Source organism: Prionailurus viverrinus, chromosome X, assembly GCF_022837055.1.
Source record: "Prionailurus viverrinus isolate Anna chromosome X, UM_Priviv_1.0, whole genome shotgun sequence".
Classification (NCBI taxonomy): domain Eukaryota; kingdom Metazoa; phylum Chordata; class Mammalia; order Carnivora; family Felidae; genus Prionailurus; species Prionailurus viverrinus.
In genome coordinates, this window is record NC_062579.1 from 23,711,569 (window position 1) to 23,738,997 (window position 27,429).

Here is a 27,429-nt window from a genome sequence, read left to right on the forward strand (position 1 = left end):
TTTCAAGGCTGGAAATACTCTGAAAGGAAGAAAGCCTTCATTAGCACATCAAGTTTTTGCATTCTTCACAAAGTACCTTCCATTAGCATCCATCCAAAGAGTGTTTTCTGACAAACTCCCTTTGGTTTCATTGTCCCTCTTTGTCCATTTATTTTGTTGGCCTGTTTTTCTTTTTATCTTCTTTCAACGACTGCCTTTTCACTCTCTCTGGCTGATTCATTCCACTTCAGTTTACAGTTTAAAATGAGTCCCCCTTTTTCATTTTAAATATCCTTTTTTGGCTCAACATTTCCCTTTGCCTCCCCCCCCCCCATACAGTGTTGGAGTTGAGGGGGCTGGGCTGTAGATGTCAATCCCCCTTTACGGTTTGCTACAGCATGACAAAAGAGGCAAAAAAATAAAGTACGTGAACAAAAGGGAGAGGGGATGCCAAGTGTCTTCCTTACCCTTGACCAACCAAATAAAAATGTAACCGTTATCATTAAAGACGTGCATGTAGGTACGATTTTAAAGCAAATATAGCACTTCTGCTGGCCTCATAAATTGAGACTTAGTAATGCCGTCCTTTGGCCCTTTTGAGCCAGGGAGTGGTGGAGGCAGCTTCTCGTATGGTCTGAGGGGGGCACACTAGGATTCCCTTTGGGTAAGGTTGTCCCTGGGTCTAACTGCGGATTCTAGGCCTGCCCCTATCCTTGGGGGAGAAGGGATTAGTATTCTGTGAGGATAAAGTTGTGGCCTTTGCCATTAATCAGTGACTAACCTCGGTGTCAACGTGGCAAATCACTTAAATACTGTTTATGTTTATTTCACTGAAAAGAGAGACGCCTCACAGCATGGGCATTTGTATATATCAGAAATCAATGAGCTAAAGGTTTGCAACACCTGTGCTTTGTCATGTTCCTTTCGTCTCCTCCTCCTTCTTCTTCCTCTTCCTCCTCCCCCTCCTTCTTCTTCCTCTTCCTCCTCCCCCTCCTCCTCTGCTTCCTCTTCCCCTCCTCCTCCTCCTCCTCCTCCTCCTCCTTCTTCTTCTTCTCCTTCGTTTTACACTTTTAAATTACCCACTGAAGATTCCGAAGTGCTGATACGTTTCGCTAAAATATAAATGCTCAAGTCCATTTTCTCACTGTTCAGCTAGAAAACTACTAGGAACAATTCGTTGGGAAAAAAAAGAATGGAAAATAAGAAATCACTATTCAGATTTTTTTTTTCTTAAATTTGACAGATGGCAATCCTCAAAAATACATCTTTAAGTTCTTTTTTAGACTGGAGTTATAGGCACTTGAAGACTTGTTCCCAAATCTTGATGTTATTCTAGAAATTAAATACTGAAAGTATTATTAAGAAATGACACGGGCATCACAGTAACTGCTTTATTGTCAGCTTCGCTTAGATTATGAATTTCGCTTATTAGGAAAAGGCGTTGAGAAAAGAACAGAATTTATGTATCTTCATGTCATATGTAAATTCTACAATGATGCCATGTATGAAAACAAATTGTTTATAGTAGCTATTATTATGATTACTGTTTTGACGTGAATCAGAGACAGGAAAGGAACATGGGGCTCGGCCACCAGAAAAAACAAGTTGAAACTCTGACTCCGGAATTTACCATCAGCTACTCATCCCAGACACCATGGCGAGAACGCGACGGCGCGAGGTCTGGAAGAGGGAGTTTGGCTCCAAGGCCTCTAGTATGCTGCCATGGGGAGATGTGGCCTCTTTTACTGTGGGGGATGATCTGTATATTTTTCTTTGGTGCTCATGAGCGATCTCACTGCTGTCTGACAGGAGAGGAGAGTAGGTTTGCTACAAAAAGGGCTAAGCAATGAACGAGACGGAATGAGGTCCCGGAAGGCACCCCAGGTAATTCTTCCATACCCAAAACTCCAATCTTTGAACCACTTCAATGTTGCATGTACTTAGAAAAATGAAGCCCTCTCTGATCTAAAGGACTAGCCCCTCATTCTCCCCTCCACCTCTATCCTCTGCCCTTCTCCACGCTGCTCTGTGCCCCAGAGGGTTGGACCTCTGGGGATGACATCAATCAGGCTCTCTCTCCCTTTGGCTTCCTTTTGCTTTCAGCCAACGGGAGGCCATGAGGAAAGGCCTACAGCTGGAGATAAGGGGCAGAAGGAGAGAGATGTTTGCATATTTACTCCCCAGGCTCCCTCCTGTTGGCCTTGCACCTGGAAGTGGCTAAGTTCCTTTACCCTCCCGCCCCAAGTCTAGCTGGGCAGTCATTTCTACAGCAACGGCACCTTCCAGGTTCTCCCTTTGCCCTTGTTCTTTCCCCTACGCTGCGCAGGCTTTTGTAAATAACCTTTCCAGCATGCTCTTTTCAAGTATCACTTTCAAATGTACCATCCATTTCTCCCAGGATCCTGACCAAACAGGGACCCATCCAGTCAAAGCCACCCTCTGGCTCACTAGACTGGATGCTGAGTGGGGACTTCTGAGGGAGGAGTAAGTTAACTCCACCTTTTGGAGCTGAAGATGACTAGGTTCATTCACTGAACAGCTATTTCTAGAAGCCTCCTCTGTAGGCCCAAAAGGAGCGTCTGGTCAACTGGGCGTAAAGGCAATTCAGCACTTATAAATGGTGATAATGGCAGGTGTGAAGGTAAAGAGGCCACAAACAGCTTTTTCTTTTCAAGAGCTTCAGTGGTCTATTTGATCTTTGGGAGAGAATGTCAAGATAGAGATTCAGTAGGCGTGCAAATTGAGCAGGACCTAGGGTGACGATCCAGAGTTTGACCTATATCCTGAAAGGGCTGTATTTAAGCACGGGTGTGGTTCTGTCCTATCTGCCTTTTAGCGAAATCACTCGGGAAATGGAGTGAGGGCTGGATCGGAGGAGTCTGGAATTAGGAGACCAGATACAAGCTGACGGCCATATGACAGACAGGGCTCTGAACAACGGTAGTGGCCGAGAGTGGAGAAACGATAAAATAGGGTTTAAAACTACAGGAGTCGTGGGGCGCCTGGGTGGCTCAGTCGCTTAAGCATCCGACTCTTGTTTTCCGCTCAGGTCCTGAGCTCAAGGTTCTAGGTTCAAGGTTAAATAAATAAACTTCAAAAAACCCCAGGAGTCATGACTGATGGGATGCATGAGTGGAAGAGAAGCGTGGTCTACCGGGACCACGGACCTCCATCTTGACCACCCCTCCATCTCGCCAGCCGGCCACTCTGATCTAATTGACCTTGAGCACTGGGATTTTTTTTTAAGGCTCCCCAGGTGATTCTTATAGGCAGCCAAGGTTGAGTCACGGTTCTAGGGGTGAATCCCGAGACTGCATGAGTAATATTCACCAAGCCAGGAATGTCAGGAGGGGGGGGGGGGCGGGTTCAGAACAGAAGAGGGTCAGAGAGAGAGGAGGAATTCAGTCTTAAGCACGATGAGTCTGAGGAGGCCGTGTGATGCAAAAGGCAGTTGGACCTCTGAGTCTGCAGCTCACAGGGACGACGTTTGGATTGGAGCTAGGGACCGGAAATGTCAGTGCTGTAGGGTCACAGGTTTGGACGAGCCCAGGTCGTGGAGGGTGTTTAGGGCCTGGGCCAGAGGCCAAGCTGCTCGTATCTTGCACAAACACGTCCTTGTCCTCCTGGGCTGCTGGAGATTCAGTGCTAGTCAGGTTTTACCGTTATAAAATGAGGAGCAGAGGGGCGCCTGGGTGGCGCAGTCGGTTAAGCGTCCGACTTCAGCTCAGGTCACGATCTCGCGGTCTGGGAGTTCGAGCCCCGCGTCGGGCTCTGGGCTGATGGCTCGGAGCCCGGAGCCTGTTTCCGATTCTGTGTCTCCCTCTCTCTCTGCCCCTCCCCCGTTCATGCTCTGTCTCTCTCTCAAAAATAAATAAACGTTAAAAAAAAATTTAAAAAAAAATTAAATGAGGAGCAGAAAGGGAAAGGGTAAAGAGACGGAATGGGGGACGGCACTACCCGCTAGGGTCCAGCTTCCTGTAGCTCCAAGAGTCTCTACCCGCATTGCTTTCTGTTCCCTAGCCAATGTTAAGTATCACCTGCCTCATTTTCTAAAACTCATTTGGAATATAGGCACTACTTCCATTAAGCATAATACATGTTTTACAGTCAAATCCCAACATCTGCATACGTAACAAACACGTAAGGATTCCATGTTGCTCTCTGCACAGGACGAGTCTTAGCCGCGAGCGGTGAATCGGCCGTCCAATAAAGGCTCCTGGTGATGGTGAGTCCTTGCTAGTGAGGGCAAACGCCACGGCGGACTAATTAAAATATGTACAACAATCTCTTTAGATCAATCTGAAACCAGCATCTTCTGGACATAAGAGTATCCAGTCAGTACACATTAACCAGTAAATGAAGAGCCCTCTGCATTCAGACACAGAGTTATTTCACACTCACACAAAAGCCTATTCTTCCAGGCCCTTCCCCTGCAGGGAGGCAGGGTAAGCCAGGCTGAGGAAAGTTCTCTGGCCCAGCTGCCACCTAAACCGGAGATTTCACCGAACAGGTTCCAAGTCAAGTGGAACTCCGCTCCCCTCTCATGTAGTTTGCTCTTCATAAGATTTTTTCAAAGCTCCCACGGAGCCACCTATATCAAACCGAACATCTTAAAGAGATGTGAAGTTTAGCATCTTCACCAAAAGAAAGCCACACTTCATTAACCTCACAGGCCAGCGGCTGCTTCCCCGGAAAGAATTCGGTATCAGCCCGCCGGCTACAGCGCTACCCCGCGGCTAGAAAGCACACCGCCACCTGCTAAAAATGGGTAACTGGTTAAGGTGGTTCAAGAACACTGACGACAGCATTCCCGGTCTACCTTAACAACGGCTCAGAGCGGGATCTGTCTGTCTGCCTTTTCCCCAACGACTGTGGCAAAGAGCAGGAATTTCAAAACTAGGCAGAAATTCTGACAGTCTGCATAATCTGCCTTCCTCTTCAGCTACAAATAAGGCTTTGTTTTCGATTAGACTCACAGCAGGTGAAAACCCCAATTAGTGAATTCATTCTGGGGCCTCTTTCTATCTTCCTCCCACACATCACAGTAAAAAACTTAATAATAATAATAATAATAATAATAATAATAATAAGGAAGTCTCAGTCTTTTTCCAAATCACAAGTAAATTAACCCTTGCATCTACCCAATCAAGCCCTTTAACAACGTAAAGGATTTTTACAGGAAAATAGGGGCGAGGGGTGTTGAAAGAATTGTCCTTCTTGACTTCATAATGGGGCTTACAGAAAATTCTATTCTGCTAGGTCTTATTGTTTTCTTAAAATCCATAAATACTTAGATTTTCTGATCTAGAAATTGCAGTTTTTCTTTCTACCTGAAAACTCACAAAGCCAATATTATCTAAAGAATGATTAATGGACAGTCTGCTCCACGAGAGAATGATTTTAAAGTTAGGCTCTCATTCTGGTGTATTCGAGGGGAGAGAAAATATTAAATTTTAGTTTTCATAGTATGCTTTGGCCTTAGGAAGTGCACCAAGTCTATATTTCATACTTTGTAAATATTTATTTGTCACAGGAAATTCATAATTGGACAAGGATACAGGTTGGGTTTGAGCATTCAAAAAAAAAAATCAAGACAGCTTTAGTTCTTAGAGTGATTTACTTACACTTTGTCAATTGCTTCTCTGGAAATAATGCACAACCCAGTTTTATTTATGAGCGTATGATTAAAAAAGAGCAGCTTTGTCTTTTTTAATTGTTTTAGTCCTGTCACTTTTCTTGAAACAAGTCGTAGGACTTATTATCCACAAGAAAACACTGCACATATATCAAATAGTAACGCAGCTTTTAGAAGTACTCATCTGTTACTGTCAGAGGTTCATTTCATTTCGAGGCTTTTTAATTAAAATGCAAAATTCTACATACATGCCTGCCTAAATGACTCCTTTCTAAAGTACTCGAATTTCATAAAAAATGTTAAATGCTAATGTAACCCTTTTTAATACTTATGACTTGCTTCTTGAGATTTGGGGGGGAAAAAAAAGTAAACAGAGGAATTACCAGTCAATTAAGCGAACAAAGAAGTCATCCTAAGTTGAAACAGATAAGGAAAATTTAATATTCAAATGCTACCGAATGAAGACACCAGGGTTTTTTCCTTCCCTTTGAGATGAATATCTACCAGAATCAAAAGCAGCTTCTTAATCGTCAGCAAGCGTAGTAGCTGTATATTCTAGCAGAGGCGTTAAGACGAGCAAGGCACAGCTCTGGACCAATTCTGCCCCTCAGAGGCCGGTCACTTACCCCCTCTGGAGCTCTGTTGACTCCTGCCGCCAATTCAGATACTACTGCACAGGGCCACAGTGTGGGTCAAATGACATAATGACTATGAAAACGATTTGAAGGCTGGGGAATGCAATGTTAATGCAACGTCGCTTGTGCTGCAGTCACAATTCCTTAAAAGAAAACCCAGTATGTCCAGGAATACTGTCGGGAATACAGCACAAACTAAATTCTGCACAGACACTTTCACTTGCCATTTTGAGCCTGCTGTCATGAGGGGAAAGGAGAGGTCTAAGAGTTTGTCTCTCCTTTTCGGAAATTTGCAAAAGGAATCTTCCCTTCTGATTTTACCTTTAAGAAGGAAGCAGGTGGGTCAAATAAGATTTTCTCTCTCTCTCTTTTTTTTTTTTTTGCGAGATAAATCAGCAACCACAAGCCTGAGGTAGGAATGAAATTAGCACCCTTTGGCTCGCATTCTTTGGGGCTGGGGTTAAAATATCAGTAGTATTCCCACATGTTAAAAGGTGGATTCGCATTCATATTGTCAGAGAGCAGAACCCTGAAGTAGTGAGAGAGGCAGGAGATACTGGATTTGTCGGAAATAGTACGGACAGGAATCCATAAAGGGAGAAACGGAGGTTAAAACCAATTTAACCAATTAATGATTTACCAAGGGCTGAATCTTGTACTCCAGCACTGGTTTATTTTTGTCAAGGCATTTTTTTTTTTTTGGAAGATAAAAGGAAAATATGAACGCAAGGAATTGTAATTAATTCCCAGATCTCCAAGAATTTTTTTTTTTTCATGTGCTGTACCCAGAATAAGTTTATCGCATATTCCCCTATATTAATTTCTTTGGATGACTGCGGTCATGAGGTACTTACTGGGCACTGACATACGTCTTCGCTTATCAGTTAAACTGTTTTCACCGCTCTTCACTATTAGTAAATCCTAGAAAATGTTTGGAAGATGGACACGGAAATAGTTTATTCTTTTATTCTTTTTTTATTTTGTTTTATTCTTTTGGAGAGAGTGTGTGTGTGCACGCAAGCGAGGGAGAGGGGCAAAGGGAGGGAGGGAGGGGGAGAGAGAGAGAGAGAGAGAGAGAGAGAGAGAGAGAGAATGAATCCCAAGCAGGCTCCATGATCACTGTGGAGCCCAGATCTGAGGCTCCGTCCCATGACTCTGGGATCATGGGAACCATAAAACCGAGAGTCAGGTCAACAGACTGAGCCAGCCAGGTGCTCCTGGAAATAGTTTAAAATTTCAACATTGTACCCCGGTTCCAAGAGGAGCACCCAAATATGGCCTAGACTTGAAGGAGCTTAGAATCTAGTGGGGGGGGGGTGGGGAGGAGGAGATAGACTCATATGAGGAAACACAGTAACAGGTAGATGGTAAGTATAGAAACAGCCATAAAAAAAGGAAGCAAAAGGAAAAAGCGGTTTGACCTGTTGGGGTTAACAAACACACATTCCAATTAAGAGCTAACTAGACTTAAACCACCAGGTTTCATGCAGGTTTTTGTTTGTGTATGAAGAGCTGAAACAAGTTGCTTAAGTTGACTCTGTGAGCTCATTTCTCCTATTAACAATTTACTAAAGCACAGATGTTTACGTGTTCACATACTGCAGTGTTATAAAATCAGATTATGCTTTTTTGGGGAATTCCAAAAAGAATTTGGCCAATATTGTGTTTTGTATCTCAAGAAGGTTGATATTCAGAAAACGCTACCGTCCCCATTAGAATATCAAATCACATTCTCGAGGCAATATCAAGACCCTAGCGTGGGAGAGTACATCCTCGCAGGTTCAAGCATTCTCATCCCTTAGAAGCTCCTCCTCATATGATGGAAAAACGAGAAAAAAACACCGGCATTACTTGTGCTTGTGAAGATTTTTCTTTTTAAAGAGAATTAACTTTGGAGTGGGAAGAAACAAGAAGAAATGGATTAGAATGGAAATGGATGCCAAGTAGACTATGAAAATATTCCAGCGAAGAGAAGATAACCAACTGGGTGATGGGGAGTCGGAGATGCAGGCTTCCATTTGCGGAACGAAGAAGTCACAGGAAAAACAAAGTTCGGCACTGGGAATATAGTCAATGGTATTCTACAGCGTTCTATGGTGACAGATGGCCGTTACACTTGTGGTGGGCACAGCATAACATGGAGAGTTGGCCAGTCCCTGTGTTGTACAGCTGAAACCCATGTATCATTGTGTGTCAGCTATACTTTAATTACAAAAAGCAGATCCTTTATGCTATAAGGATCGGGGGGGGAAAAACACACACGCACACAGAGGATGAAAGCCTGAATTAAGAAAGTAGCCTTGGCAACTGGTGGCAAGGTTGAACTCAAGAAAGGCTACAGGAGAAACTCAATTCTGCTTTTCGACCAGCTGGATGCGACGGCTGGAGGAAAGGGGAGACTCCAGGGTTTTGGATCACGGCACCACTAGCGAAGGATTCATACGTGTGTGTATATCATGGACGTGCTTCGAGGGCAACTTCCAAGAATGAATAAATGTCACCAATTAATAGATAAAATCCAGGATTAAGAAAATGTAACAGAATAAAACGTTAAGAAGGGAGGAAAAGTTAGAGACAGATTTGAAGATCATCGGGCTTGACACAGTCACATTTAGCTCTGCACACCCACCAGAACGAGAAAGACGAAGAACACAAAGCCTTGGGGATGGCGTGGAGCAGCTAGAACTCTCTTCGCTTTGCTGACGGGAATGTAAACCGGTACGACCACATTGGAAAACCGGCAGAAGGTATAAAAGGCCAACACGGGCAAACCTAATGACCCAGAAGTGTCACTCCCTGATGTAATTTTAAAAGGGATGCACGCATATCATCACCAAATGACACATTAGAATGTTTACAACATCATTCTTTGTATCCGGGGGCAATCGGCAGACTATATAAATCGTAGCATATTTATACAGCGGGGTATCATACAGCAGTGAGATTGAACAACTTCATACAACACTCCGGGTGAATATGAGCTTTTTTTTAAACCTCCTTTATTTTTTTTTCTTTTACATTTTCATTTATTTTGAGAGAGAGGATGAGCGGGGGAGGGGCAGAGAGAGAGAGGGAGAGAGAGACACTCCCAAGCAGGCTCTGTGCTGTCATTGTGGAGCCCGATGCAGGCCATGTACTCAGGAACCGTGAGATCACGACCTGAGCCAAAACCGAGAATCGGACGCTTAACCAACTGAGCCACCCAGGCGCCCCATGTGAATGTGGGTTTTAAAAAGCCAGGCACAGGAGTGCCTGGGGGTTCATTTGGGTAAGTATCCACCCGACCTCAGCTCAGGTATGATCTCCCTGTTGGTGACAGCTGGGAGCCTACAGCCTGCTTCGGATCCTGTGTCGCTTTCACTCTCTCGCTGCCCCTCCCCCACTTGCACTCTGTCTCTCTGTCTCTTTCTCAAAAATGAATAAACATTTAAAACAAAACAAAAATAAAATAAAATAAAAGGCCAGGCACAAGAGAATACAGGCCGTATGATTCCATTTGCATGAAGTACAAACACGGTCCAGATTAACGGTGTTTAAATTTAAGGTAGTGGTTACCCACGGAGGGCAAGGGTGGGTAATGGTTGGAAGGGGGGCACAGGGGGATTTCAGGGGCGGGTAATGCTTTGTCTCTTGATCTGGATTCTGGTTACAGAGGTGCGTTCAGATGGTGAAAATTCATTGTACCGTATACTTAAGATTACACCTTTTTCTATGTCAATATTTTCCATCCAGAGTTTCTGAAGCAAGCAAAGGGAAGCAAAGCAAAATCTCCATTCTGCTCTGAGATCTAAATCAAATTACTGCATGGTTTGTCACATGGGAGGAAACACTGCGCAACGTCCGTCTTCAGCAAAATCCCTACAGCAGTTGTCTTTCCAGGGCCCCTTGAGGGTCCAGTGCCCCCGAGCTGAAGCCATCTTATGGGGATCGAGGCGACGTGGTCCTAGAGTGCCACGCCTGAGTTAGGGATAAAACATGGCAGGCACGGCATTTTCCCAAACATCAGGTCACGAACCAGTAATGGGTCATGAAATCCATACAGGGCATCATCCCTAATATTTTTTTTTTTGTTTTTTTTTTAATTTTTTTTTCCAATGTTTATTTATTTTTGGGACAGAGAGAGACAGAGCATGAGAGGGAGACACAGAATCAGAAACAGGCTCCAGGCTCTGAGCCATCAGCCCAGAGCCCGACGCGGGGCTCGAACTCACGGACCGCGAGATCGTGACCTGGCTGAAGTCGGACGCTTAACCGACTGCGCCACCCAGGCGCCCCCCCCTTTTTTTTTTTTTTTAATTTTTAATATTGTTTTTGATGGCAAAGAAAAGAACAAAAAATATGAGAAGGACTTCTACAGTAAAGATAAGTAATGTTTGGTGGGGCTCTTCTTTGTTCGAACACAGAGCGATATTTATAGACACAGATAATGTGTGTGTACGCAGGGGTGTTTGCACTGGGATGATATGTAAAAAGTAACTTTTACCGTGGGTGGGTCAAAAAAGACGAAAGCACAGAGAAAGCGATGGACTGCGTAGCTATTGGACAGTTATGCGTAAATACAGTTTCTCTAGACAAAGATTCGGAAGCAACCCGGGGGCAGTGCCCAGTTTCGTTCTCGGGTAGGGGTCGGAGCGTTACAAGACCCTGGAGGGGCATTCGGGGATTCAGGAGGGGGAACAAGCTAGGGAGGTGTTGGTCACGTCTGAACTTCTAGCAGCAGGAAGCGCTTCAGGGGCCGAGAGCAAGGATGCCTCCTCAAGCTTTAGGGAGAATCTTCTCCGCCAGCTGTTCCCTTAGGTGACCATACGAGCATACGCTCCGAATCACTCGGCCTTTTCTTTTCATTGCAAACGGCGCGGTGATATTGTCACACGGCAGAAGGCAACACGTTGCTGCTAAAGGCGCTGTCAGCAGCCCGCTTCCCAACAGAAACCGAGAAATCATCCCTCTGCTCCCGCCCCTGCAACGCGACCTCATTTGACGCCCTTGCTCGAGCGCCCATGTCTCGGCCGACAGACTGAGGGCCGAAGGATGCCCCTTCTATGTAATACCTGTAAATTCACCCTAGTAAGTGCTTGGGAGAAACTGACCCGAGCAAGTGTTTATGAAGACTGATAATGACGATGCTTCTACAGAAAGGAAAAAAAAAAAAAAAAAGATTCATTATTTATTTATTTATTGTTATTATTATTTTTTTTAAGTAGGCCCCAGGCCCGGCATGGAGCCCAACGCGGAGCTTGAACTCACGACCCTGACGTCAAGACCTGAACTGAGATCAAGAGTCCCACACTGAACCGACTGAGCCACCCAGGTGCCCCAAAAGAAAAAAGGTTCTTACATGATTGTAGGGACACTCTGAACAGTCGGGAGCTATGGGAATGTGAGGCATATCAAGAATCAGAAAATAATACCGGCTTGGAGAATAAAATTCTTTTCAAAAGAATGACCAGCTGGAAGAATAGCCAGAAAAGTAGTCATAATCCTTCTTTCTCCAGTATTTAGTCACGGCAGCATTCCATGAATGGGCAGTAGTAGTAAGTGATTCATTAACTATATTTCTCGTCAGTAATTTTCATATTTCAAAATCACCAGACTACAGATACTTTGTTTCTACCACTGGCTGTGAAGCTACATGCCAACGGTCTCACCCAGCATGAGTACTCACAAAGCAAGAATTATCAGAGCACGTTTCGTTTCACCTACACCTAAACTCAGAGTCCTTTCAGTCTGCAAAAGAACTTGCTGGTAACCTCTCCAACGCTCTGCAGCATACTGCAACATGGCCACAAATTCTGGCCCCTCCACGATATCTAGCTCTTGCAATGTGCCTCTGTGCCTCCTCCCAGCAGAAGCCGGGGACTTTTCCCACCCCCTTATCTGTGATGGCCCGATGACATGACTTGCTTTGGCCAACGGACAATATCAAACGTGACACAAGCACAAACTTGACAAGTATCTTTGTGAGGAACCGTGGGTTACCCTGTTGGATCAGGAGGCACACAGACCTAGTCGCATTTGTTCCTAAGGGCCAGCCTGTCAACCATCAGACGTGCAAGTCAGGCCGTGATAGCTCCTCCAGCCACAAGCTGGCCACAGATGCATGCACAGGCCCAGCAAAGAATAGTAGCTGGTCCAGACCACCAAAATGGCCCAGTCCATCTTCAGAGAGTGAGCTAAATAAGTCGTTGCTGTGTTAATGGACCTACAAACCATGGCTTACAGGCCAAGTCTGGCCTGTGGCCTGTTTTCACACAGCCTACCATCTAAGTATGATTTTTACATTTTTAAAGAGTTGCAGGGGCGCCTGGGTGGCTCAGTCGGTTAGGCGTCCGGCTTCAGCTCAGGTCATGATCTCACAGTCTGTGGGTTCGAGCCCCGCGTCGGGCTCTGGGCTGACAGCTCGGAGCCTGGAGCCTGCTTCGGATTCCGTGTCTCCCTCTCTCTCTGCCCCTCCCCCGCTTGCGCTCTGTCTCTCTCTGTCTCAAAAATAAATAAAAACATTAAAAAAAATTTAAAGAGCTGGAAAAAAAAAGAATATGCAATAGAGACCCTAGGCGGCCCACAAAACCTAAACTACGGTCTGGTCTTTTATAGAAATATCTGCTGACCCCTGTGTTAAGCGATTAATTTGGGGGATGGTTGATCAAAGAGCAAAACGGAGCTGATACGCAACTACGCCCAAGAAACCACGTTAGAAACTAAGACTTTCTCCCGGGGACTCAGCTGACACCAGCTTTACTCGTAACATCCCCAAGCTACACAACAGCCCTAATGTCCGCCAGCGGGTAAATGGACAAACAAACCAGGGTATTATCTGTGCAAGAGAAAGTACTCTGCAGTTAAAAAGGAATGAACTACTGGGGTGCCTGGGTGGCTCAGTCTGTTAAGTACTGGCCAAAATGAGGTGCAGTCCACGGGATGTTTATATAAATATAGGACAGATTCAGGTCATGCTGTCAGTCCCGTCTGATTCATTCAGAAAATATCAAAACACTGGATTCAGATGCGACCTTAGAGGTTAATGAATGACATCCTCTCACCCAATACGGAAATTGCCTTTAGGGGCCGGGCAGTCAGTTCGGCCTTGAGTATCCACTGCACAAGGAGTTTAGTGCTTTTTAAGGTGGCAGATTCTGTTTTTTGGTAGCTCGATTTCAAAATTTTCTTTTATATTTACTTCAAATTGGCTTTCTTATAGCTTCCGCACATATAGTTGAATCTGTCGTCGGGGCAAAATAGGGAAAAACAAAGTAAGGAAAAATACATAATAAACAAAACAACTACAATGCAATAAAACCCATCACTTCTTGCCTTCGACATATTTGAGGCCCTCTATTACATTCTCCTTAGTACCACTTCTCTCTGAGCAAAATCTAAATGCCTGCATTTACTTCTATATTTTCTTCTTATCTAATATGGCCGATAGGCCCTTGGCTACTCTGGGGATACTCTGAGCAAAAAGATCCATTTAAAATGTGATATTCAGAACTGAGTAGGCGGGATGCTTATAGCCCCTTCTCTGCCTGTATTAATGCCATCTACAACTGTTGTAGCATTCATTCATTCATTCATTCATTCATTCATTAAGTAGGTTTCATGCCCAACACAGAGCCCAATGCGGAACTCACAACCCTAAGACCAAGACCTGAGCTGAAATCACAAGTCGGACACTTAACTAACTGAGCCATTCAGGCGCCCCCGTTGTGGCATTGTGGTTCGTAAATGCCGTATCACACGTGTTGTTCATAAGGAACTTATGGGTTGCTAAAAGACCCAAGGGTTTTTAAACATAATCTGATATTAAATAAGGTCTCTTTCCTCCCGTGTGTTTAAATTACTTGAGTCTAAATGTGAGATTTATGTCCTATTTAAATATGCCTTCATATTTCACCTCATAATAAGAAGTGATCTTTCTAACTGAATTAAATCTATTATTTTGATACATTTATCACATCAAGTATTTACAACTTTCATCAACTTCAAATTTATTAATAAGTATAGCGACTATCTGTAATCATCCTTTCCACAACTGAGTACCTACCATGGATTCAATTCTATTAGGTAGGAAAGAGACCACAGTGGATCAAAACGGTCCCTACCTTCTTGACATTCACAGACTAGAGCAGGAGACATATGTACAAACAAACAATCACAACTCAGATAAATGCTGGTAGAAATCTGTGCTCACTGAACAGAAATTGGCCAACTGAGGTCTTCAGGCCAAGGGCGGAGGTGATGAAACAAGAATTGGTGGAAAAAGCATCTGCAAGCAAAGACATGCATATCTCAAATCCAGGGTCAAGGACAGGGACTCTACTGCATGGTGATCCTGATCTGTCAATTGACATCCTTCGGGCATTTTTGTTTATCAGCTGCAAATTCGCTCTATTATCCAGCCCACTGGGTTTTCTCTTGTTCCCAAGACTGTCAAAAGAACTTGAAAAATACGGTGTAAACTCCTGAGATACACTGCCTGTAACCGTCTTCTCAGCTAACCCACCCAGTAGCCACGACAGAAGGAGCAATGAGGGAAATTTGGCGCGACAAGTTTTGAGGATATGATGCTGACTTCCAAGAAGTAGGTTTTTGCAAGTACTCATTGTTCACCCCCTCAATGTTGTTTTCTAGGATTATGTCGCTCATCAACATCAAGCTGATTGGTCTGTAATTTTTAAAATCTATCTTCTTATTTTAAAAAAATGTGTACTTATTCTTTTGAGAGAGAGAGAGAGAGAGACGCAGAGAGAGAGAGGAAGACAGAATCCCAAGCAGGCTCCAGGCTCAGAGCCTGAGGAGGGGCTCAAATTCACAAACCGTGAGAGATCATGACCTGAGCCGAAATCAAGAGTCAGACACCTAACCCAGGCGCCCCTTATCTTCTTATTTTTTAAAGGTCAAAATAATGTTTACTTTTTTTTCCTTGGATGACATCATCAAGCCCCTTCCCATGTTTTCTCCAAGCCTACCACGAAGCAGCACTTTCCATGGCAGGAGAAGTAAAGTTTTAATTGCTATTGGGTGAAGAGAACACACTCCTGTTGAGTAGAAAGGGGCTTTGCACTCAAAAAGAGGCCGAACGCTAAAATCACACGACAGCAGTTCTAACAAATTAGATCTGGTTTCTGAATCGATTTTTCTCTTTTTTTTTTTTTTTTTAACAACAAAAGCACTATGAGTTGAGATCATCTCTAAGATAGTCTAGAAAAGAATCCTGTTCCCATTAAACTTGAATAAAACTTTGCTGGGATTTATGGCATCTTAAAAGCCAGGATACTCTCCTGAAAAGCAAGTGATCTGAAAGTTTCAGACTGTACCGAGTTGTTCCTTACTTCTCCGTGGCCCTAATGGATTGATGACCTTCAGTAAAGAAGTGGTTCTCTATTCCTGACTTGCAGTGAAGGTGTTAAGAAGGTTCGAAGAAGGAACCTTCCTTTGGATATATTCAGTGAGCTCAACTTTCCAGCAGAACTTATCTGACTGAGTTGGGAATGTTTACACATATGTCTCCTGCTGTAGTCTATGAATGTCAAGAAGACTGGGACCACTTTGATCCACTTTGGTTTCTTGACTACGTAATAGAAGCGAATCCATTATTTCGTTGCTTTTTGGAGGTTTTTCCATTTGCACCCTCATCTCCAGGCGGCATCACCCGGGAGCCTCCTATATTTTGGCAGATTTTAACTATAGATAACTAATTGGCACGTATGTATATTTAGTTTTAATCAGATGTAAAGCCATGTATGCAAAGCAAAGACTTTGCTCAAAGTTCCATGTAGAGACGAAACGTGATTACTGAACTTAACAGGAGATCATTTGCTGGGGGAAAAGTGGTCCATATGCTTCTCGCCTCTACAAACCTTGCTACAAAGTGTCAGTTCTTTCTAATATATAATCAAGGGAATTTTGTGTCGGGGAGAAAACTTCTCATCTTTGTAAAGGACAGTGAGAGGAGAGCTGGGGAAACACAAGAAAGCCCGTGCATGAAGATTAACTGGGAAGATAGGAATCAAATGCATTTCAACCATTATTTTAAAAAGACGTATCTGAAAAAAGGTATTTTTTGAATCAAGTGGAGTCTGATTTCCACCTTTAGAATATTTCCAAATTTAATAGCATGGATTATTCTGAAAATGAAGGCAGATACACATATTATCCCCAAAGAATTCTGAATTAAATTCATCCCCTGGTTTTTCTTACTAAACTTCATATGAACCTATTAACTTCTGTTTTTTTAACTTTTCTAACCAGAAGAAATTTCAATAACCTTTACTAATAATGAGTTTAATAAAACCGTAGGTGAATTTTTTTTTAAAGTTTATTTATTTTGAGAGAGAGAGAGAGAGAGAGAGAGAGAGAGAAAGCAGGGGAGGGGCAGAGAGAGAGAGACAGAGACAGAGAATCCCAAGCAGGCTCCAAACTGTTAGTACAGAGACTGATGTGGGGCTCCAATGGATGTGGGGCTTAAACTCATGAACCATGAGCTCATGACTAGAGCTGAAGTCACATGCTTAACCGACTTGGGCCACCGAGGCGCCCCTTAGATGAAATTTCTTAGTGAAAGAAGTCTAATTAGGTTGAGCCTAAAATTTCACATCTTACTTAGAAATTTACATTTAGAAAAGTATAACAAGTGAAATTCAGCTAAAAAAAAATCCTTCAGAAAAATTAAAATGGTTATGTTTCCACAAAAGAGGGGTATATTTATATGTTTCTTGCCAACCTGGCAAATCTAAATCCAGGACATGAATTCAGATACTACAGGGTCTGAATAGTGAGGAAAGGTCAAAATATGTCCAACCATACTTACCCCACTGAACTTCATTTTTAAAAAACAATTATATTTTATTTTATTTTTTATTAAAAAAAATTGTTTTTTAACGTTTATTTATTTTTGAGAGAGAGAGAGACAGAGCATGAACAGGGGAGGGGCAGAGAGAGAGGGAGACACAGAATCGGAAGCAGGCTCCAGGCTCCGAGCCGTCAGCCCAGAGCCCGACGCGGGGCTCGAACTCACGGACCGCGAGATCGTGACCTGAGCTGAAGTCGGACGCTTAACCGACCGAGCCACCCAGGCGCCCCAAAAGAATTATATTTTAAAGGCCAAGAGATTTCTCTCTTTTCTGAGGTTAGCTCTCTGAAGCAGATGCTACCAACGTAATCGTTATAAAAATTGTGTATTGTCACAAAGACTCATACTTAATTTGGTCCTGATGAGTGCTCTGGCTGCGTCCACCTTCCACCTTAGTCCCCATTTATTCTCTGACATAAGAGTGATGTTACGAACCGTGAACACCGCGCAGAGGATGATGAAACATGGGGGCTAATCTTTTGCAAAAAGCTGAGCCGCACGGGAAAAAAGAAAATGAAATCTCGAGCAAAATCAAGAAAATAGTGTTTGTGACCTCTTCGAGGGAATGGTCGTATCGTCAACAGACTCCTAACACCTGCCTCCCCAACGCAACGGCTCGCGGTGAGATGAACAGGCTCACGACACGTCTGCATGTGAGGGCAGAAGAGAGAGGAGAAAGAAAGTCGATGAAGACAGACTCCTTGGTGACAGCATCTTGAGGAAGAAGAAGAAGAAGAAAAAAACAACTCAAGAGGAGTTGAGGTCTGTGGAGGTCCAACGTCTGGAATGTCAGCCTAGAAACTGAGTACGTGATGAGCTATACAGGACTCATTTAGCAGAGTGCTAATTACTCCTTTCCTGTTACTGCCGTGGTGAACTGTCCGAGAGAAAATGTAAACTCCTTATTCAAGAGAGGCCACAGGGGAGCCAGGGTGGCTCAGTAGGTTAAGTGTCTGACTCCTAACTGACTGAGCCCCCCCATGGGCCCTGTGTCCATCTCCCGATTTTGGCTGAGGCCATGCTTTTAGGGTTTGTGAGATCGAGCCCTATGTCAGGGTCCTCACTGTCAGTAGAGCCTGCTTGGGATTCTCTCTCCCTCTCTCTCTCTGCCCCTCCCCAGCTCATGCTCTCTCTCTCTCTCAAAACAAGTAAGTAAAAACAAAACAAAACAAAACAAAAGAGCTGCAATAAAGAAGTGTTTCTGAGGATGAAGTTCCTTTCTTCCCGCTCTAACTCCCCTTAAAGATAATGATACTCTTTTTTTTTTTTTTTTCCTATCACTCTCCTTCTGTCTCTCGGACACCTCACTTTGGAACGGATCGCTGCTTTGCACCTCTGGTCATTTATCACACATTGTAGAGACCTGAAGTTTTGGATGGTAAAGCGTTGGGTCTGTCAGTCTGCCTAGCAAGCATCCTCAATGGCTTCAAAATGCTATTCCGAAGGACCATCTGCAATAAGAATGATCATTAGATGATGATAAACGGTACGCGGTCACAGATGGAGAAAGTAACAGTATCTGAGAGCCATTTTCATGTTAATGTTATAGATTACATATTAAAGACATGTGCCAGTAACGAAGCAGACCACAAAGAGGGCTGTTGGAGAACAGTCATGCTATTGAAAGCAATGATATAATAAGGAGAATGGCCCCAGGCCATCTGCTTTGAAAGCTTACCATATTTAGGCTGTTCGGACCACTCCATTGTCCGCGGAGGTGCTTTTCTGAGATAACGAGGAAGTGGGCAAAGCTACTATGAGTTAAACTATTGTCAGTAATTTTTAAAACTTTATTATAAATTGCTCCCCTCCCCCCAAACTCCCAGAGCATACCGGCGAGATAAGATACATTTTTCCTCTGAAGTTGGTCTTTTTACCTTTGTCTATTTAGGGTGCTTAGTCCTTCACTTATGCCCCCCTCCCAAACCCTCCCATTTCCAAGCTCTTTTCTAGGTCATTAAAGACAGTTCTGCCAACTCAAGATATTTACTCTTCGTGTAAAAAGAAGCAAATTCTTTTTTTTTTTTTTTTAATTTTTTTTTTCAACGTTTATTTATTTTTGGGACAGAGAGAGACAGAGCATGAACGGGGGAGGGGCAGAGAGAGAGGGAGACACAGAATCGGAAACAGGCTCCAGGCTCTGAGCCATCAGCCCAGAGCCCGAGGCAGGGCTCGAACTCACGGACCGCGAGATCGTGACCTGGCTGAAGTCGGACGCTTAACCGACTGCGCCACCCAGGCGCCCCAAAAGAAGCAAATTCTTAAACACACAGATGCTGGTGAGTGAAAAGACAAAATTTCAGCCGGTTCTTTCAACCTTAGGAGCGGATCTCTGTAATGGAAATATATCTTCCTGTACATCTCTAAATGCATATAAACAACAGGTACATACACACAAAATAATTTAACAAATGGAGAAAATATTGGAAAGTACCTTAGTTGTTACCTTTCTAATTAACGATCATCACGCGGACTACAGAATATAGGACACGTGACTAGTTGAAGGGGATTAACTTTTCACATTTGGGACTTTTAAAATGTTTTTTAGTCTCCACTTAGGCACATCACAAGTCTGAAGAGACTAGAAAAGAAGCATAAACCATGGGGCTCAGGGTCTTAAAATGAGGCTTTCGGGTATTGATCTTCACTAATGCTCTCCTCTAAAATGGTTTCGGTCTTTTGTGCTTCCCAAATTAAAACTTTATCCGTAGGTTTTGCAATTTGGATCTTGTCAGGAGATAAAGAGGGAAGAAAAAAAAAAAGTTTATGATTCAGGGGCATACGAAACTCCAGCTGGCGTTATCATGAGCCTAGTTATGTCAAAATAAATAAATGATCAAAAATAATCTTATTAAAAAACAACATCATATTGGGACTTGGGAAAATAAATATAGGTAAAACAAGTGAAATGAAACTATGAAGGATATTAAAATTCAGAACCTGATTGATTATGTATTAGCCAGATCAAAGCCTCTGGGCGATAATGAGCCACTGAGCAGGGATTACCACCTGTCCTGTTCAACTAGCAGCTGGACGTACCAAGAACAGCTGGACAAGAACACTTAGAAAAAATTAGCCTTTAGAAGTACGAGCTAAGTTTTTTCACCTGCTTCTCAGTTCTGCAGCTTTATCACTCGTGCCTGAACTAAAAAGCTTTTTATATTTTGATGATGTTTTTGCCTTAGGGAAAACGCAGCTTTGAACACCAATATTCCCCGGAGCTTGCTCCCGAGGAACACGGCTTGTCTCCGAGACCTGATAAGCTAGGGTATGGTATCCACTTGGGTTTTCCCGACGCCGGCTTACCGTGTGCTCTTCAATTTAAGCCACTGCAAATTCTTTGCAAAGCAAGCGGAAGCATAAATTCTCAACAAAACCCAAATTATTGAAAGTCACGTATCCCTACACTCTTACTCACAGATCATCATTTCATTGGAACCTATTCAAAATGGCAAGACATATGCAACCCTGGAAAGTTTATCCAATAACTTGGATTCAAAATGGTAGATTAAAAAATGAGGCACCCGGGGCGCCTGAGCGGCTCAGTGAGTTGGCCGTCCAACTCCCGCTCGCGTCATGATCTCACGGGTGGAGAGTTCGAGCCCCGCGTCGGGCTCCGCGCTGACAGCTCAGAGCCTGGAGCCCGCTTCGGATTCTGTGTCTCCCTCTCCCTCTGCCCCTCCCCTGCTCGTACGCTGTCTCTCTCTCTCAAAAATAAATAAACATTAAAAAATGTTTTAAAAATGAGGCACATGACGATCTTTATTTGGTGCTCTAAGTTGTTTTAAAGTCAGCAATCTGTTTGGAGAGTTATTATAAAATAAGCGAGTGGGCAACTCAAAAATAATCTACTGCCTCGCGGCTCCAAGTATGGTCCACAGACCAGCAGCACCTGAGACTGGTAGAAATGCCGACTGTCGGGTCTGGCTCTAGACTTAACTGAGTCCGAATCTGAATTGTGACAAGATTCCCAGGTGATGCGGACGCACATTAGAATCCGAGAAGCAACGTTTAGGCGTTCCATCAGAACTTCTTTTTCTTCGTTCTCTTTGTACTGGAATGCTTTTATTGGAATATGACATTTCAGCAGGGAGCAGAGCCTAGGAATCAGGGCTACCCAAACAAGGGGGGGTGGGGAGCACTTATGGTATGCCTACTGTGCACCAGGGTAGCCCACACACAAAGAGGAGGTTCGGCACAAGAGTACTGGAGGGGGTATCCTGATGTCAGGACACCTGAACGTCTTTATAACGGAATAGCTTTAGTTTTCTCGTGAGACTCCAAGCTCAAGGTCTCCCCGTCTGGGAAAAGGTACTGAGAATGGGGTCCTTCTATCGCCACAATACAAGGTAGAACACAGAAGAAGGGAAAGGAGGAGGAGGGAAGGAGGTGGGGAGGGGAGGGGGGGGAAGGAGAGAAACACAGGAGAGAGAGAAAACATTCTAGCTGACAAACAAGCTGGCAGGAGACACTTTGTATAACACGTTGGAATCCTGACCTCCGACGTGCACTTGCGGCAAAGGTAGACAGACCAGGAATTCTTGTCAATGACGATTTAAAGGTCAGAGAGGAGAAAGCACCATATATGGCTCAAGATTGGAATAAAGCACAGTGAAGAGAATCAGTAAAAAGTGGTGTTGGCGGAGAGGTGTAATCTGTCGCGGGACAGGGATGAAATCGCTTTTTCTGATGTATCTAGTTCCTGCTAGAGAGGAAGCAGAAGCTAGTCTCGGAAAGCCCTGGGGTGAATTTCGGCACACAGGCGTTTCTTTGCTTATTGCTGCTGGTTATACGTTTTCGCATCTGGTCAGACCTCAGTTAAATGTATAGCAAAGGGAGAAGAATTCTCATTTGTAGAGCGTGAGTTTAATCATTCTCAGGCAATCTCTTCCGCTGTCTTAAAATCTCCAGTTAGAGACTTCTTCAAATAGTTCAATCAAAACCGGTGACGAAGGGTTCCTCCTCATGGATAAATATCTGAACCAGGCAGTCTTCAACATGGTGACCAGGGTCAACAAACAAGACAGAGCAGTGAGCAGTCTCCTCAGCCAGTTGAATGAGTGTGCCAACCGGAGCCGGGGCCGAGAAAGGAGCAGAAAGGATTGCTTCAGAGCAGGCGGGAGAAGGCAGAAGTGAAAGAAAAGAAGAAAAGGGAGAGGAGCAAGATCTAAGAGGGAAAGAGACAGTAAGATGTTGCATCATGGTTTGACCCTGGCCACGAGTTGGGGAAGAGAACGTCAAAAACACACAAGGGTGTTTTTGTTTCTCTCAAAATAGAAAATTCCGTACGCCTCAGGCAAGACTTTTTCTAGTTTAGTCTCTATTATCTGCTTAGGGCGGTTGGCCAACTGGCATCTTCTTCCATCTTTTTCAAAAGTTTGAAATCTAGGTGCATCTAGGAATAAGAAAGCCCTTCCGTCTACTACCTGCGCGATAAAGCTGGTCAATTATTGGGCGAATTTTATGTCAGTGAAACGAAGTAATGTGGGTAGGGAGCCAACAATTTATCAGATAACCAAGTACAATCCCATGAAGAGAACAGTGATACTCTTGAGTTGACGACTTACAGAGCCACATACAGGTGGCTTTTGTCTGGAAAGGACAACGGCACTGAATGTTGTCAGCTCTCTGCCACAGAGACTTGAGACAAACTAAGACATTTTGTGTGTGCCTTGCCCATTTTATCAGAAATAACAGGTGTCAGAAATGACACAGAATCCGGTTCAAAATGCTGAGAAAAACTGACAGCTGCCAACTTTGGAGGAAAGATTCCTACTGGAATAATCAAATTTGTGCTGTTCTTATTTACTCATTGACTCTCAGATCTAAAATGCATAAAGAGAAAATTCCAAAACCCTATTTTTAGGCCTTTTGGGTGCATAACTAGTACTGACATTCTTTATCAACTTTTTTGCTTTTCTTAAGGAAATATAAAAATCATAGGATGCTAACATTCTGCTGTGCAATTATATCGAAATGTCTACTATAATTGACAATGCAGATACAGTTGTGTTTATCCGGTTGTTTTGATAGTATTGAATGGAGCATAAATTCTAATTTTTGCTACAGGTTGAATGAAAAAAAAGGAGATAGAACCTTTAAGGTCAGGTTTCATTTCTTAATTTGTTTAACAGACCCTTTTGTAAAAAAGTGGAAAATACGTGACGGTTTAAAGACCAGATCTGAGCCCACTCAAGCTGCCTCATCCGGGCACGTTTGGAGTGTCTCACATACAAGAGGAAAGAGTACCGGACTGAAGCCAGAAACTGCTGCATTTAACCTAGACCTTAACACTGTGTGCTGTTAAAAAGAAATGACACCGATAGTCTGAATATTCCTCGCCTTCAAATTCTGATTTTATTTTAATGTTTATTTATGAGAGAGAGAGAAAGAGAGGGGGAGAGAGGGAGGGAGGAAGGGATTTCGAGCAGGGGAGGGGCAGAGAGAGACGGAGACACGGAATCGGAAGCAGGCTCCAGACTCCGAGCTGTCAGCAAAGAGCCCGACGCGGGGCTCGATCTCACGAGCTATGAGATCATGACCTGAGCCCAGATTGCCAGACACGTCCCTTATAAACTAGAAAAATCAAAGAGACGACTATTTTATTTTTCCGGTTAGCGGATTTTATAAAAAGGTTACTTAACTCTATATATCAAATACAGTCACTTAGATTCTTAATTTATTATTATTTTACATTGTAAATTATTTTATTACTTTTCTTAAACTTTCATTTCTTAAACTTTCCCTAGAGGTACAGAAAAATAGGTAATGCCTTTGATGATGGTAGGAGTGACAATCCCTAATCCTGAAAATAGCTCACAAATACTTTAAGCACACATGAACTATGCAAATGCATGAACTTTTTATGTCAAATTCAGTTTGAAAATGGTTTAAGCGGTGTCTGGCCGGCCAGGTGGTGGAGTGTGCGACTCGTGATCTCGAGGTTGTGAGTTTGAGTCTCGTACTGGGGATAGAGAGTACTTAAAAATCAAATCTTCCAAAAAAAAAAAAAAAAAAAAAAAGAAAGAAAGAAAGAAAAAGAAAAAGAAAAAGAAAGAAAAGAAAAGAAAAAAATGGTTTGATCGCTCAAACTTGTTGTATTTTTCTTGCGCTATTTTTTTTAAGTAGGCTCTACCCCCAGCATGGAGCCCAGTGTGGAGCTTGAACTCACAACCCTGAGATCAATGCCAAAGGTGAAATAAAGAGTTGGATGCTTAGCCAGCTGAGCCACCCAGGTGCCCCTTTCATGTGTCATTTTATACTTAAATTTATAGACCACAAGGACAGTAGTCTTTATGGATCTCTGCGGTCCCCACCGGCCTAGTACAGTGGCTATAAATACCTGTTGAATGAATGAAAATAATACTCTTAGAAATTATCCATTGATGATGATTCTGTCTTGGCAACTACTCTACAGGACCTTAATAAAAAGTGACCTAAAGCCCCTGAAAAATGAAAAGGAATCTGAAATTCCTTCACCATGTAAAAACTTGACAAGTAACTAGACAAAAAACCCCATAACCTAAAATAAGACCACCTGTTTAACTATAGAAAAGGGAAACTATAAGCTAGACAACTGTAAAACTTTAAGTGAGAACAGCTTAATCCAACTTAGTCCCTTGAAAAGTCCAAAAGACACCAAGTTTCTCATCAAAATAAGATTTGGGGGAAAACAAATGCAAAAATATGAGGGTAAATGAAAATATTCTAACGGTTCATAGACTCGGGCGTTTTCAAATCTAAACTTTTAAAAAAACGTGGCTCCATTTATCAGTAAATGGCAAACTTTCTCGTATTTAAGCGTCAATTACGATAACTAAAGTCAACTATAAATTAGCTTTGTTATTTATATCTGTGCTGTTGTGTTTTTTGTCGGCTTGGAGTAAAAGGTGCAAACTGGCGATCTTCTGGCTACGTTTGGCACACCTGTTTTGCTTAGCCCACACAGGTTTTTGTTTTTGTTTTTTCAATTTGCATGACTCAACATTTAAATATTCAGAGTTTTGGGGCGTCTGGGTGGCGCAGTCGGTTAAGCGTCCGACTTCAGCCAGGTCGCGATCTCGCGGTCTGTGAGTTCGAGCCCCGCGTCGGGCTCTGGGCTGATGGCTCAGAGCCTGGAGCCTGTTTCCGATTCTGTGTCTCCCTCTCTCTCTGCCCCTCCCCCGTTCATGCTCTGTCTCTCTCTGTCCCAAAAATAAAAATAAAAAACGTTGAAAAAAAAATTAAAAAAAAATATTCAGAGTTTTGTTTTTTTTTTTCCAGAGTCATATAAAATGTTCACTTCTCATTTAAATGGAGTGATTTGGCGGTACCGGGCTCAGATTCTTCCATCATAATAATTGGCCGGAGCTGACAGCCACCGCTCTGTAAAGGGGCGTGTACTCTGTAGTCCCCACCAGTTCTGATTACCTTACTCTCCGCCATCTTTGCTCATTTCCATCATTAGTAGGCTAGCCTCTACCGGCATTGAAATTTGCAACCTCTGGGTGGGACCAGCAAGCCTTGACCAGAGCAACGTGTGTCTCTTACTGCGCTATAAGCCGGCCAACGTTGATCTACGAAGAAACAGAAAACTGGAAGAGTCCCGGGGTATTCAAGAAATTGACTCTGATTATAAAGTGTCCCTCAGAGACCAAAAGAAGCAGTACTTCCTTCATTTTACGTGACTAGAATCATCCTGATACCGCAGCTGGGTGAGAGGTACAGATCAATATCACTGATGAACAGGGATGCAACAATCCTCAGCAAAGTATCAGCAAGCCAAATACAAAAATGAGAGCTTCGCATCCTACATCATACCCAGGTTGGGATGGCTGGAGGAGTGGGGCTGAGCCAATGGGATATCCGTGCTGTTAAAACCGAAACTCTGGGGCGCCTGGGTGGCTCAGTCCGTTGAGGCTCCGACTTTGGCTCAGGTCATGATCTCACTGTCGGTGAGTTTAAGGGCCACCTCGGGCCCGCTGCTGTCAGCCTGTCAGCACAGAACCCGCCTCGGATCCTTTGTCCCTATCTCTTTGCACCTTCCCTGTTTGTGCTCTCCCCCAAAGAAGTAAATATTAAAAAAAAACCCAGAAACTCAATCCCTATCTCACCTGTGACACAAAAAAGTCAATTCCAGGTGGATTGGACACCTAAATGCAAAAGATAAAAAAAAATAAAGTTTCTAGAAGACAATGTTAGAAAAAATATTTATGATCTTGGGTTGGGCAAAGATTTCTCAAAGAGGACCCCAAGACAATTAACTAAAAGGAAAAGTTATGTATGGGACTACGTTAGAACTAAGAACTTCATTCTATCAAAAGACACAATTAAGTGAGCTAAAAAGCAAGCTACATCATGGGAGAAGACATTTGCAACACAAACAGTTTACAAAGGGCTGTGATCCAGGGGCGCCTGGGTGGCTCAGTCAGTTGGGCATCCGACTTTGGCCCTGTCATGATCTCGCGATCCGCGAGTTCGAGCCCTGCGTCGGGCTCTGGGCTGACGGCTCAGAGCCTGGAGCCTGCTTCGGATTCTGTGTCTCCCTCTCTCACTGACCCTCCCCCGTTCATGCTCTGTCTCTCTCCGTCTCAAAAATAAATAAACGTTAAAAACAAAAACAAAAAAGAAAAACAAAGGGCTGTGATCCAGAATATATAAAGAGCTCTTACGATTCAATAAGAAAAAGGGACAAAATTAAAAGACAGGCAAGAGATTCCAGAGACACTTTGTATAAGTAGATATACAAAGTGGTCAATAAAAACATGTAACCACATCAACCTCCTAAGTACTCAGGGGAATGCAAATTAAATGCACAATGCGATCCTAGCGCACTCCCATTGCAATGTCTACAATTTCAAGACTGACAATATCGAGTACTGTTGAGATGTGAAGCAGCTACAACTTTCATAGACTGCTAACAGGAGTGTAAATTGGTACAACCACGTTGGAAAACTAGAAGCATCTAATCTACTAAAGCTCAGCATATGCATACGTGAGCAACACAGACAATTTTACTCCCAGATATACACCTAATGACTTCGCACATGTGCACCAAAAGACACATAAAAGAACATTCCCTGGAGCCTTACTCATAATGCCTCCAAACTGGAAAGAGCCCGAATGTCCATCACCGGTAGAATGGATAGATTGTGGTATATATATATTTTTTAACGTTTATTTATTTTTGAGACAGAGAGAGACAGAGCATGAACGGGGGAGGGGCAGAGAGAGAGGGAGACACAGAATCGGAAGCAGGCTCCAGGCTCTGAGCCATCAGCCCAGAGCCCGACGCGTGACCTGAGCTGAAGTCGGACGCTTCACCGACTGAGCCACCCAGGCGCCCCATAGAT

General features: G+C 43.5%; 1 protein-coding gene across 14 annotated transcripts in view; it reads right to left on the reverse strand.

Annotated features, from left to right (window-relative positions):
- Positions 1-27,429, reverse strand: part of DMD (dystrophin) — a 2,022,811-nt gene that overhangs the window by 150,104 nt on the left and 1,845,278 nt on the right. The window lies entirely within an intron of this gene.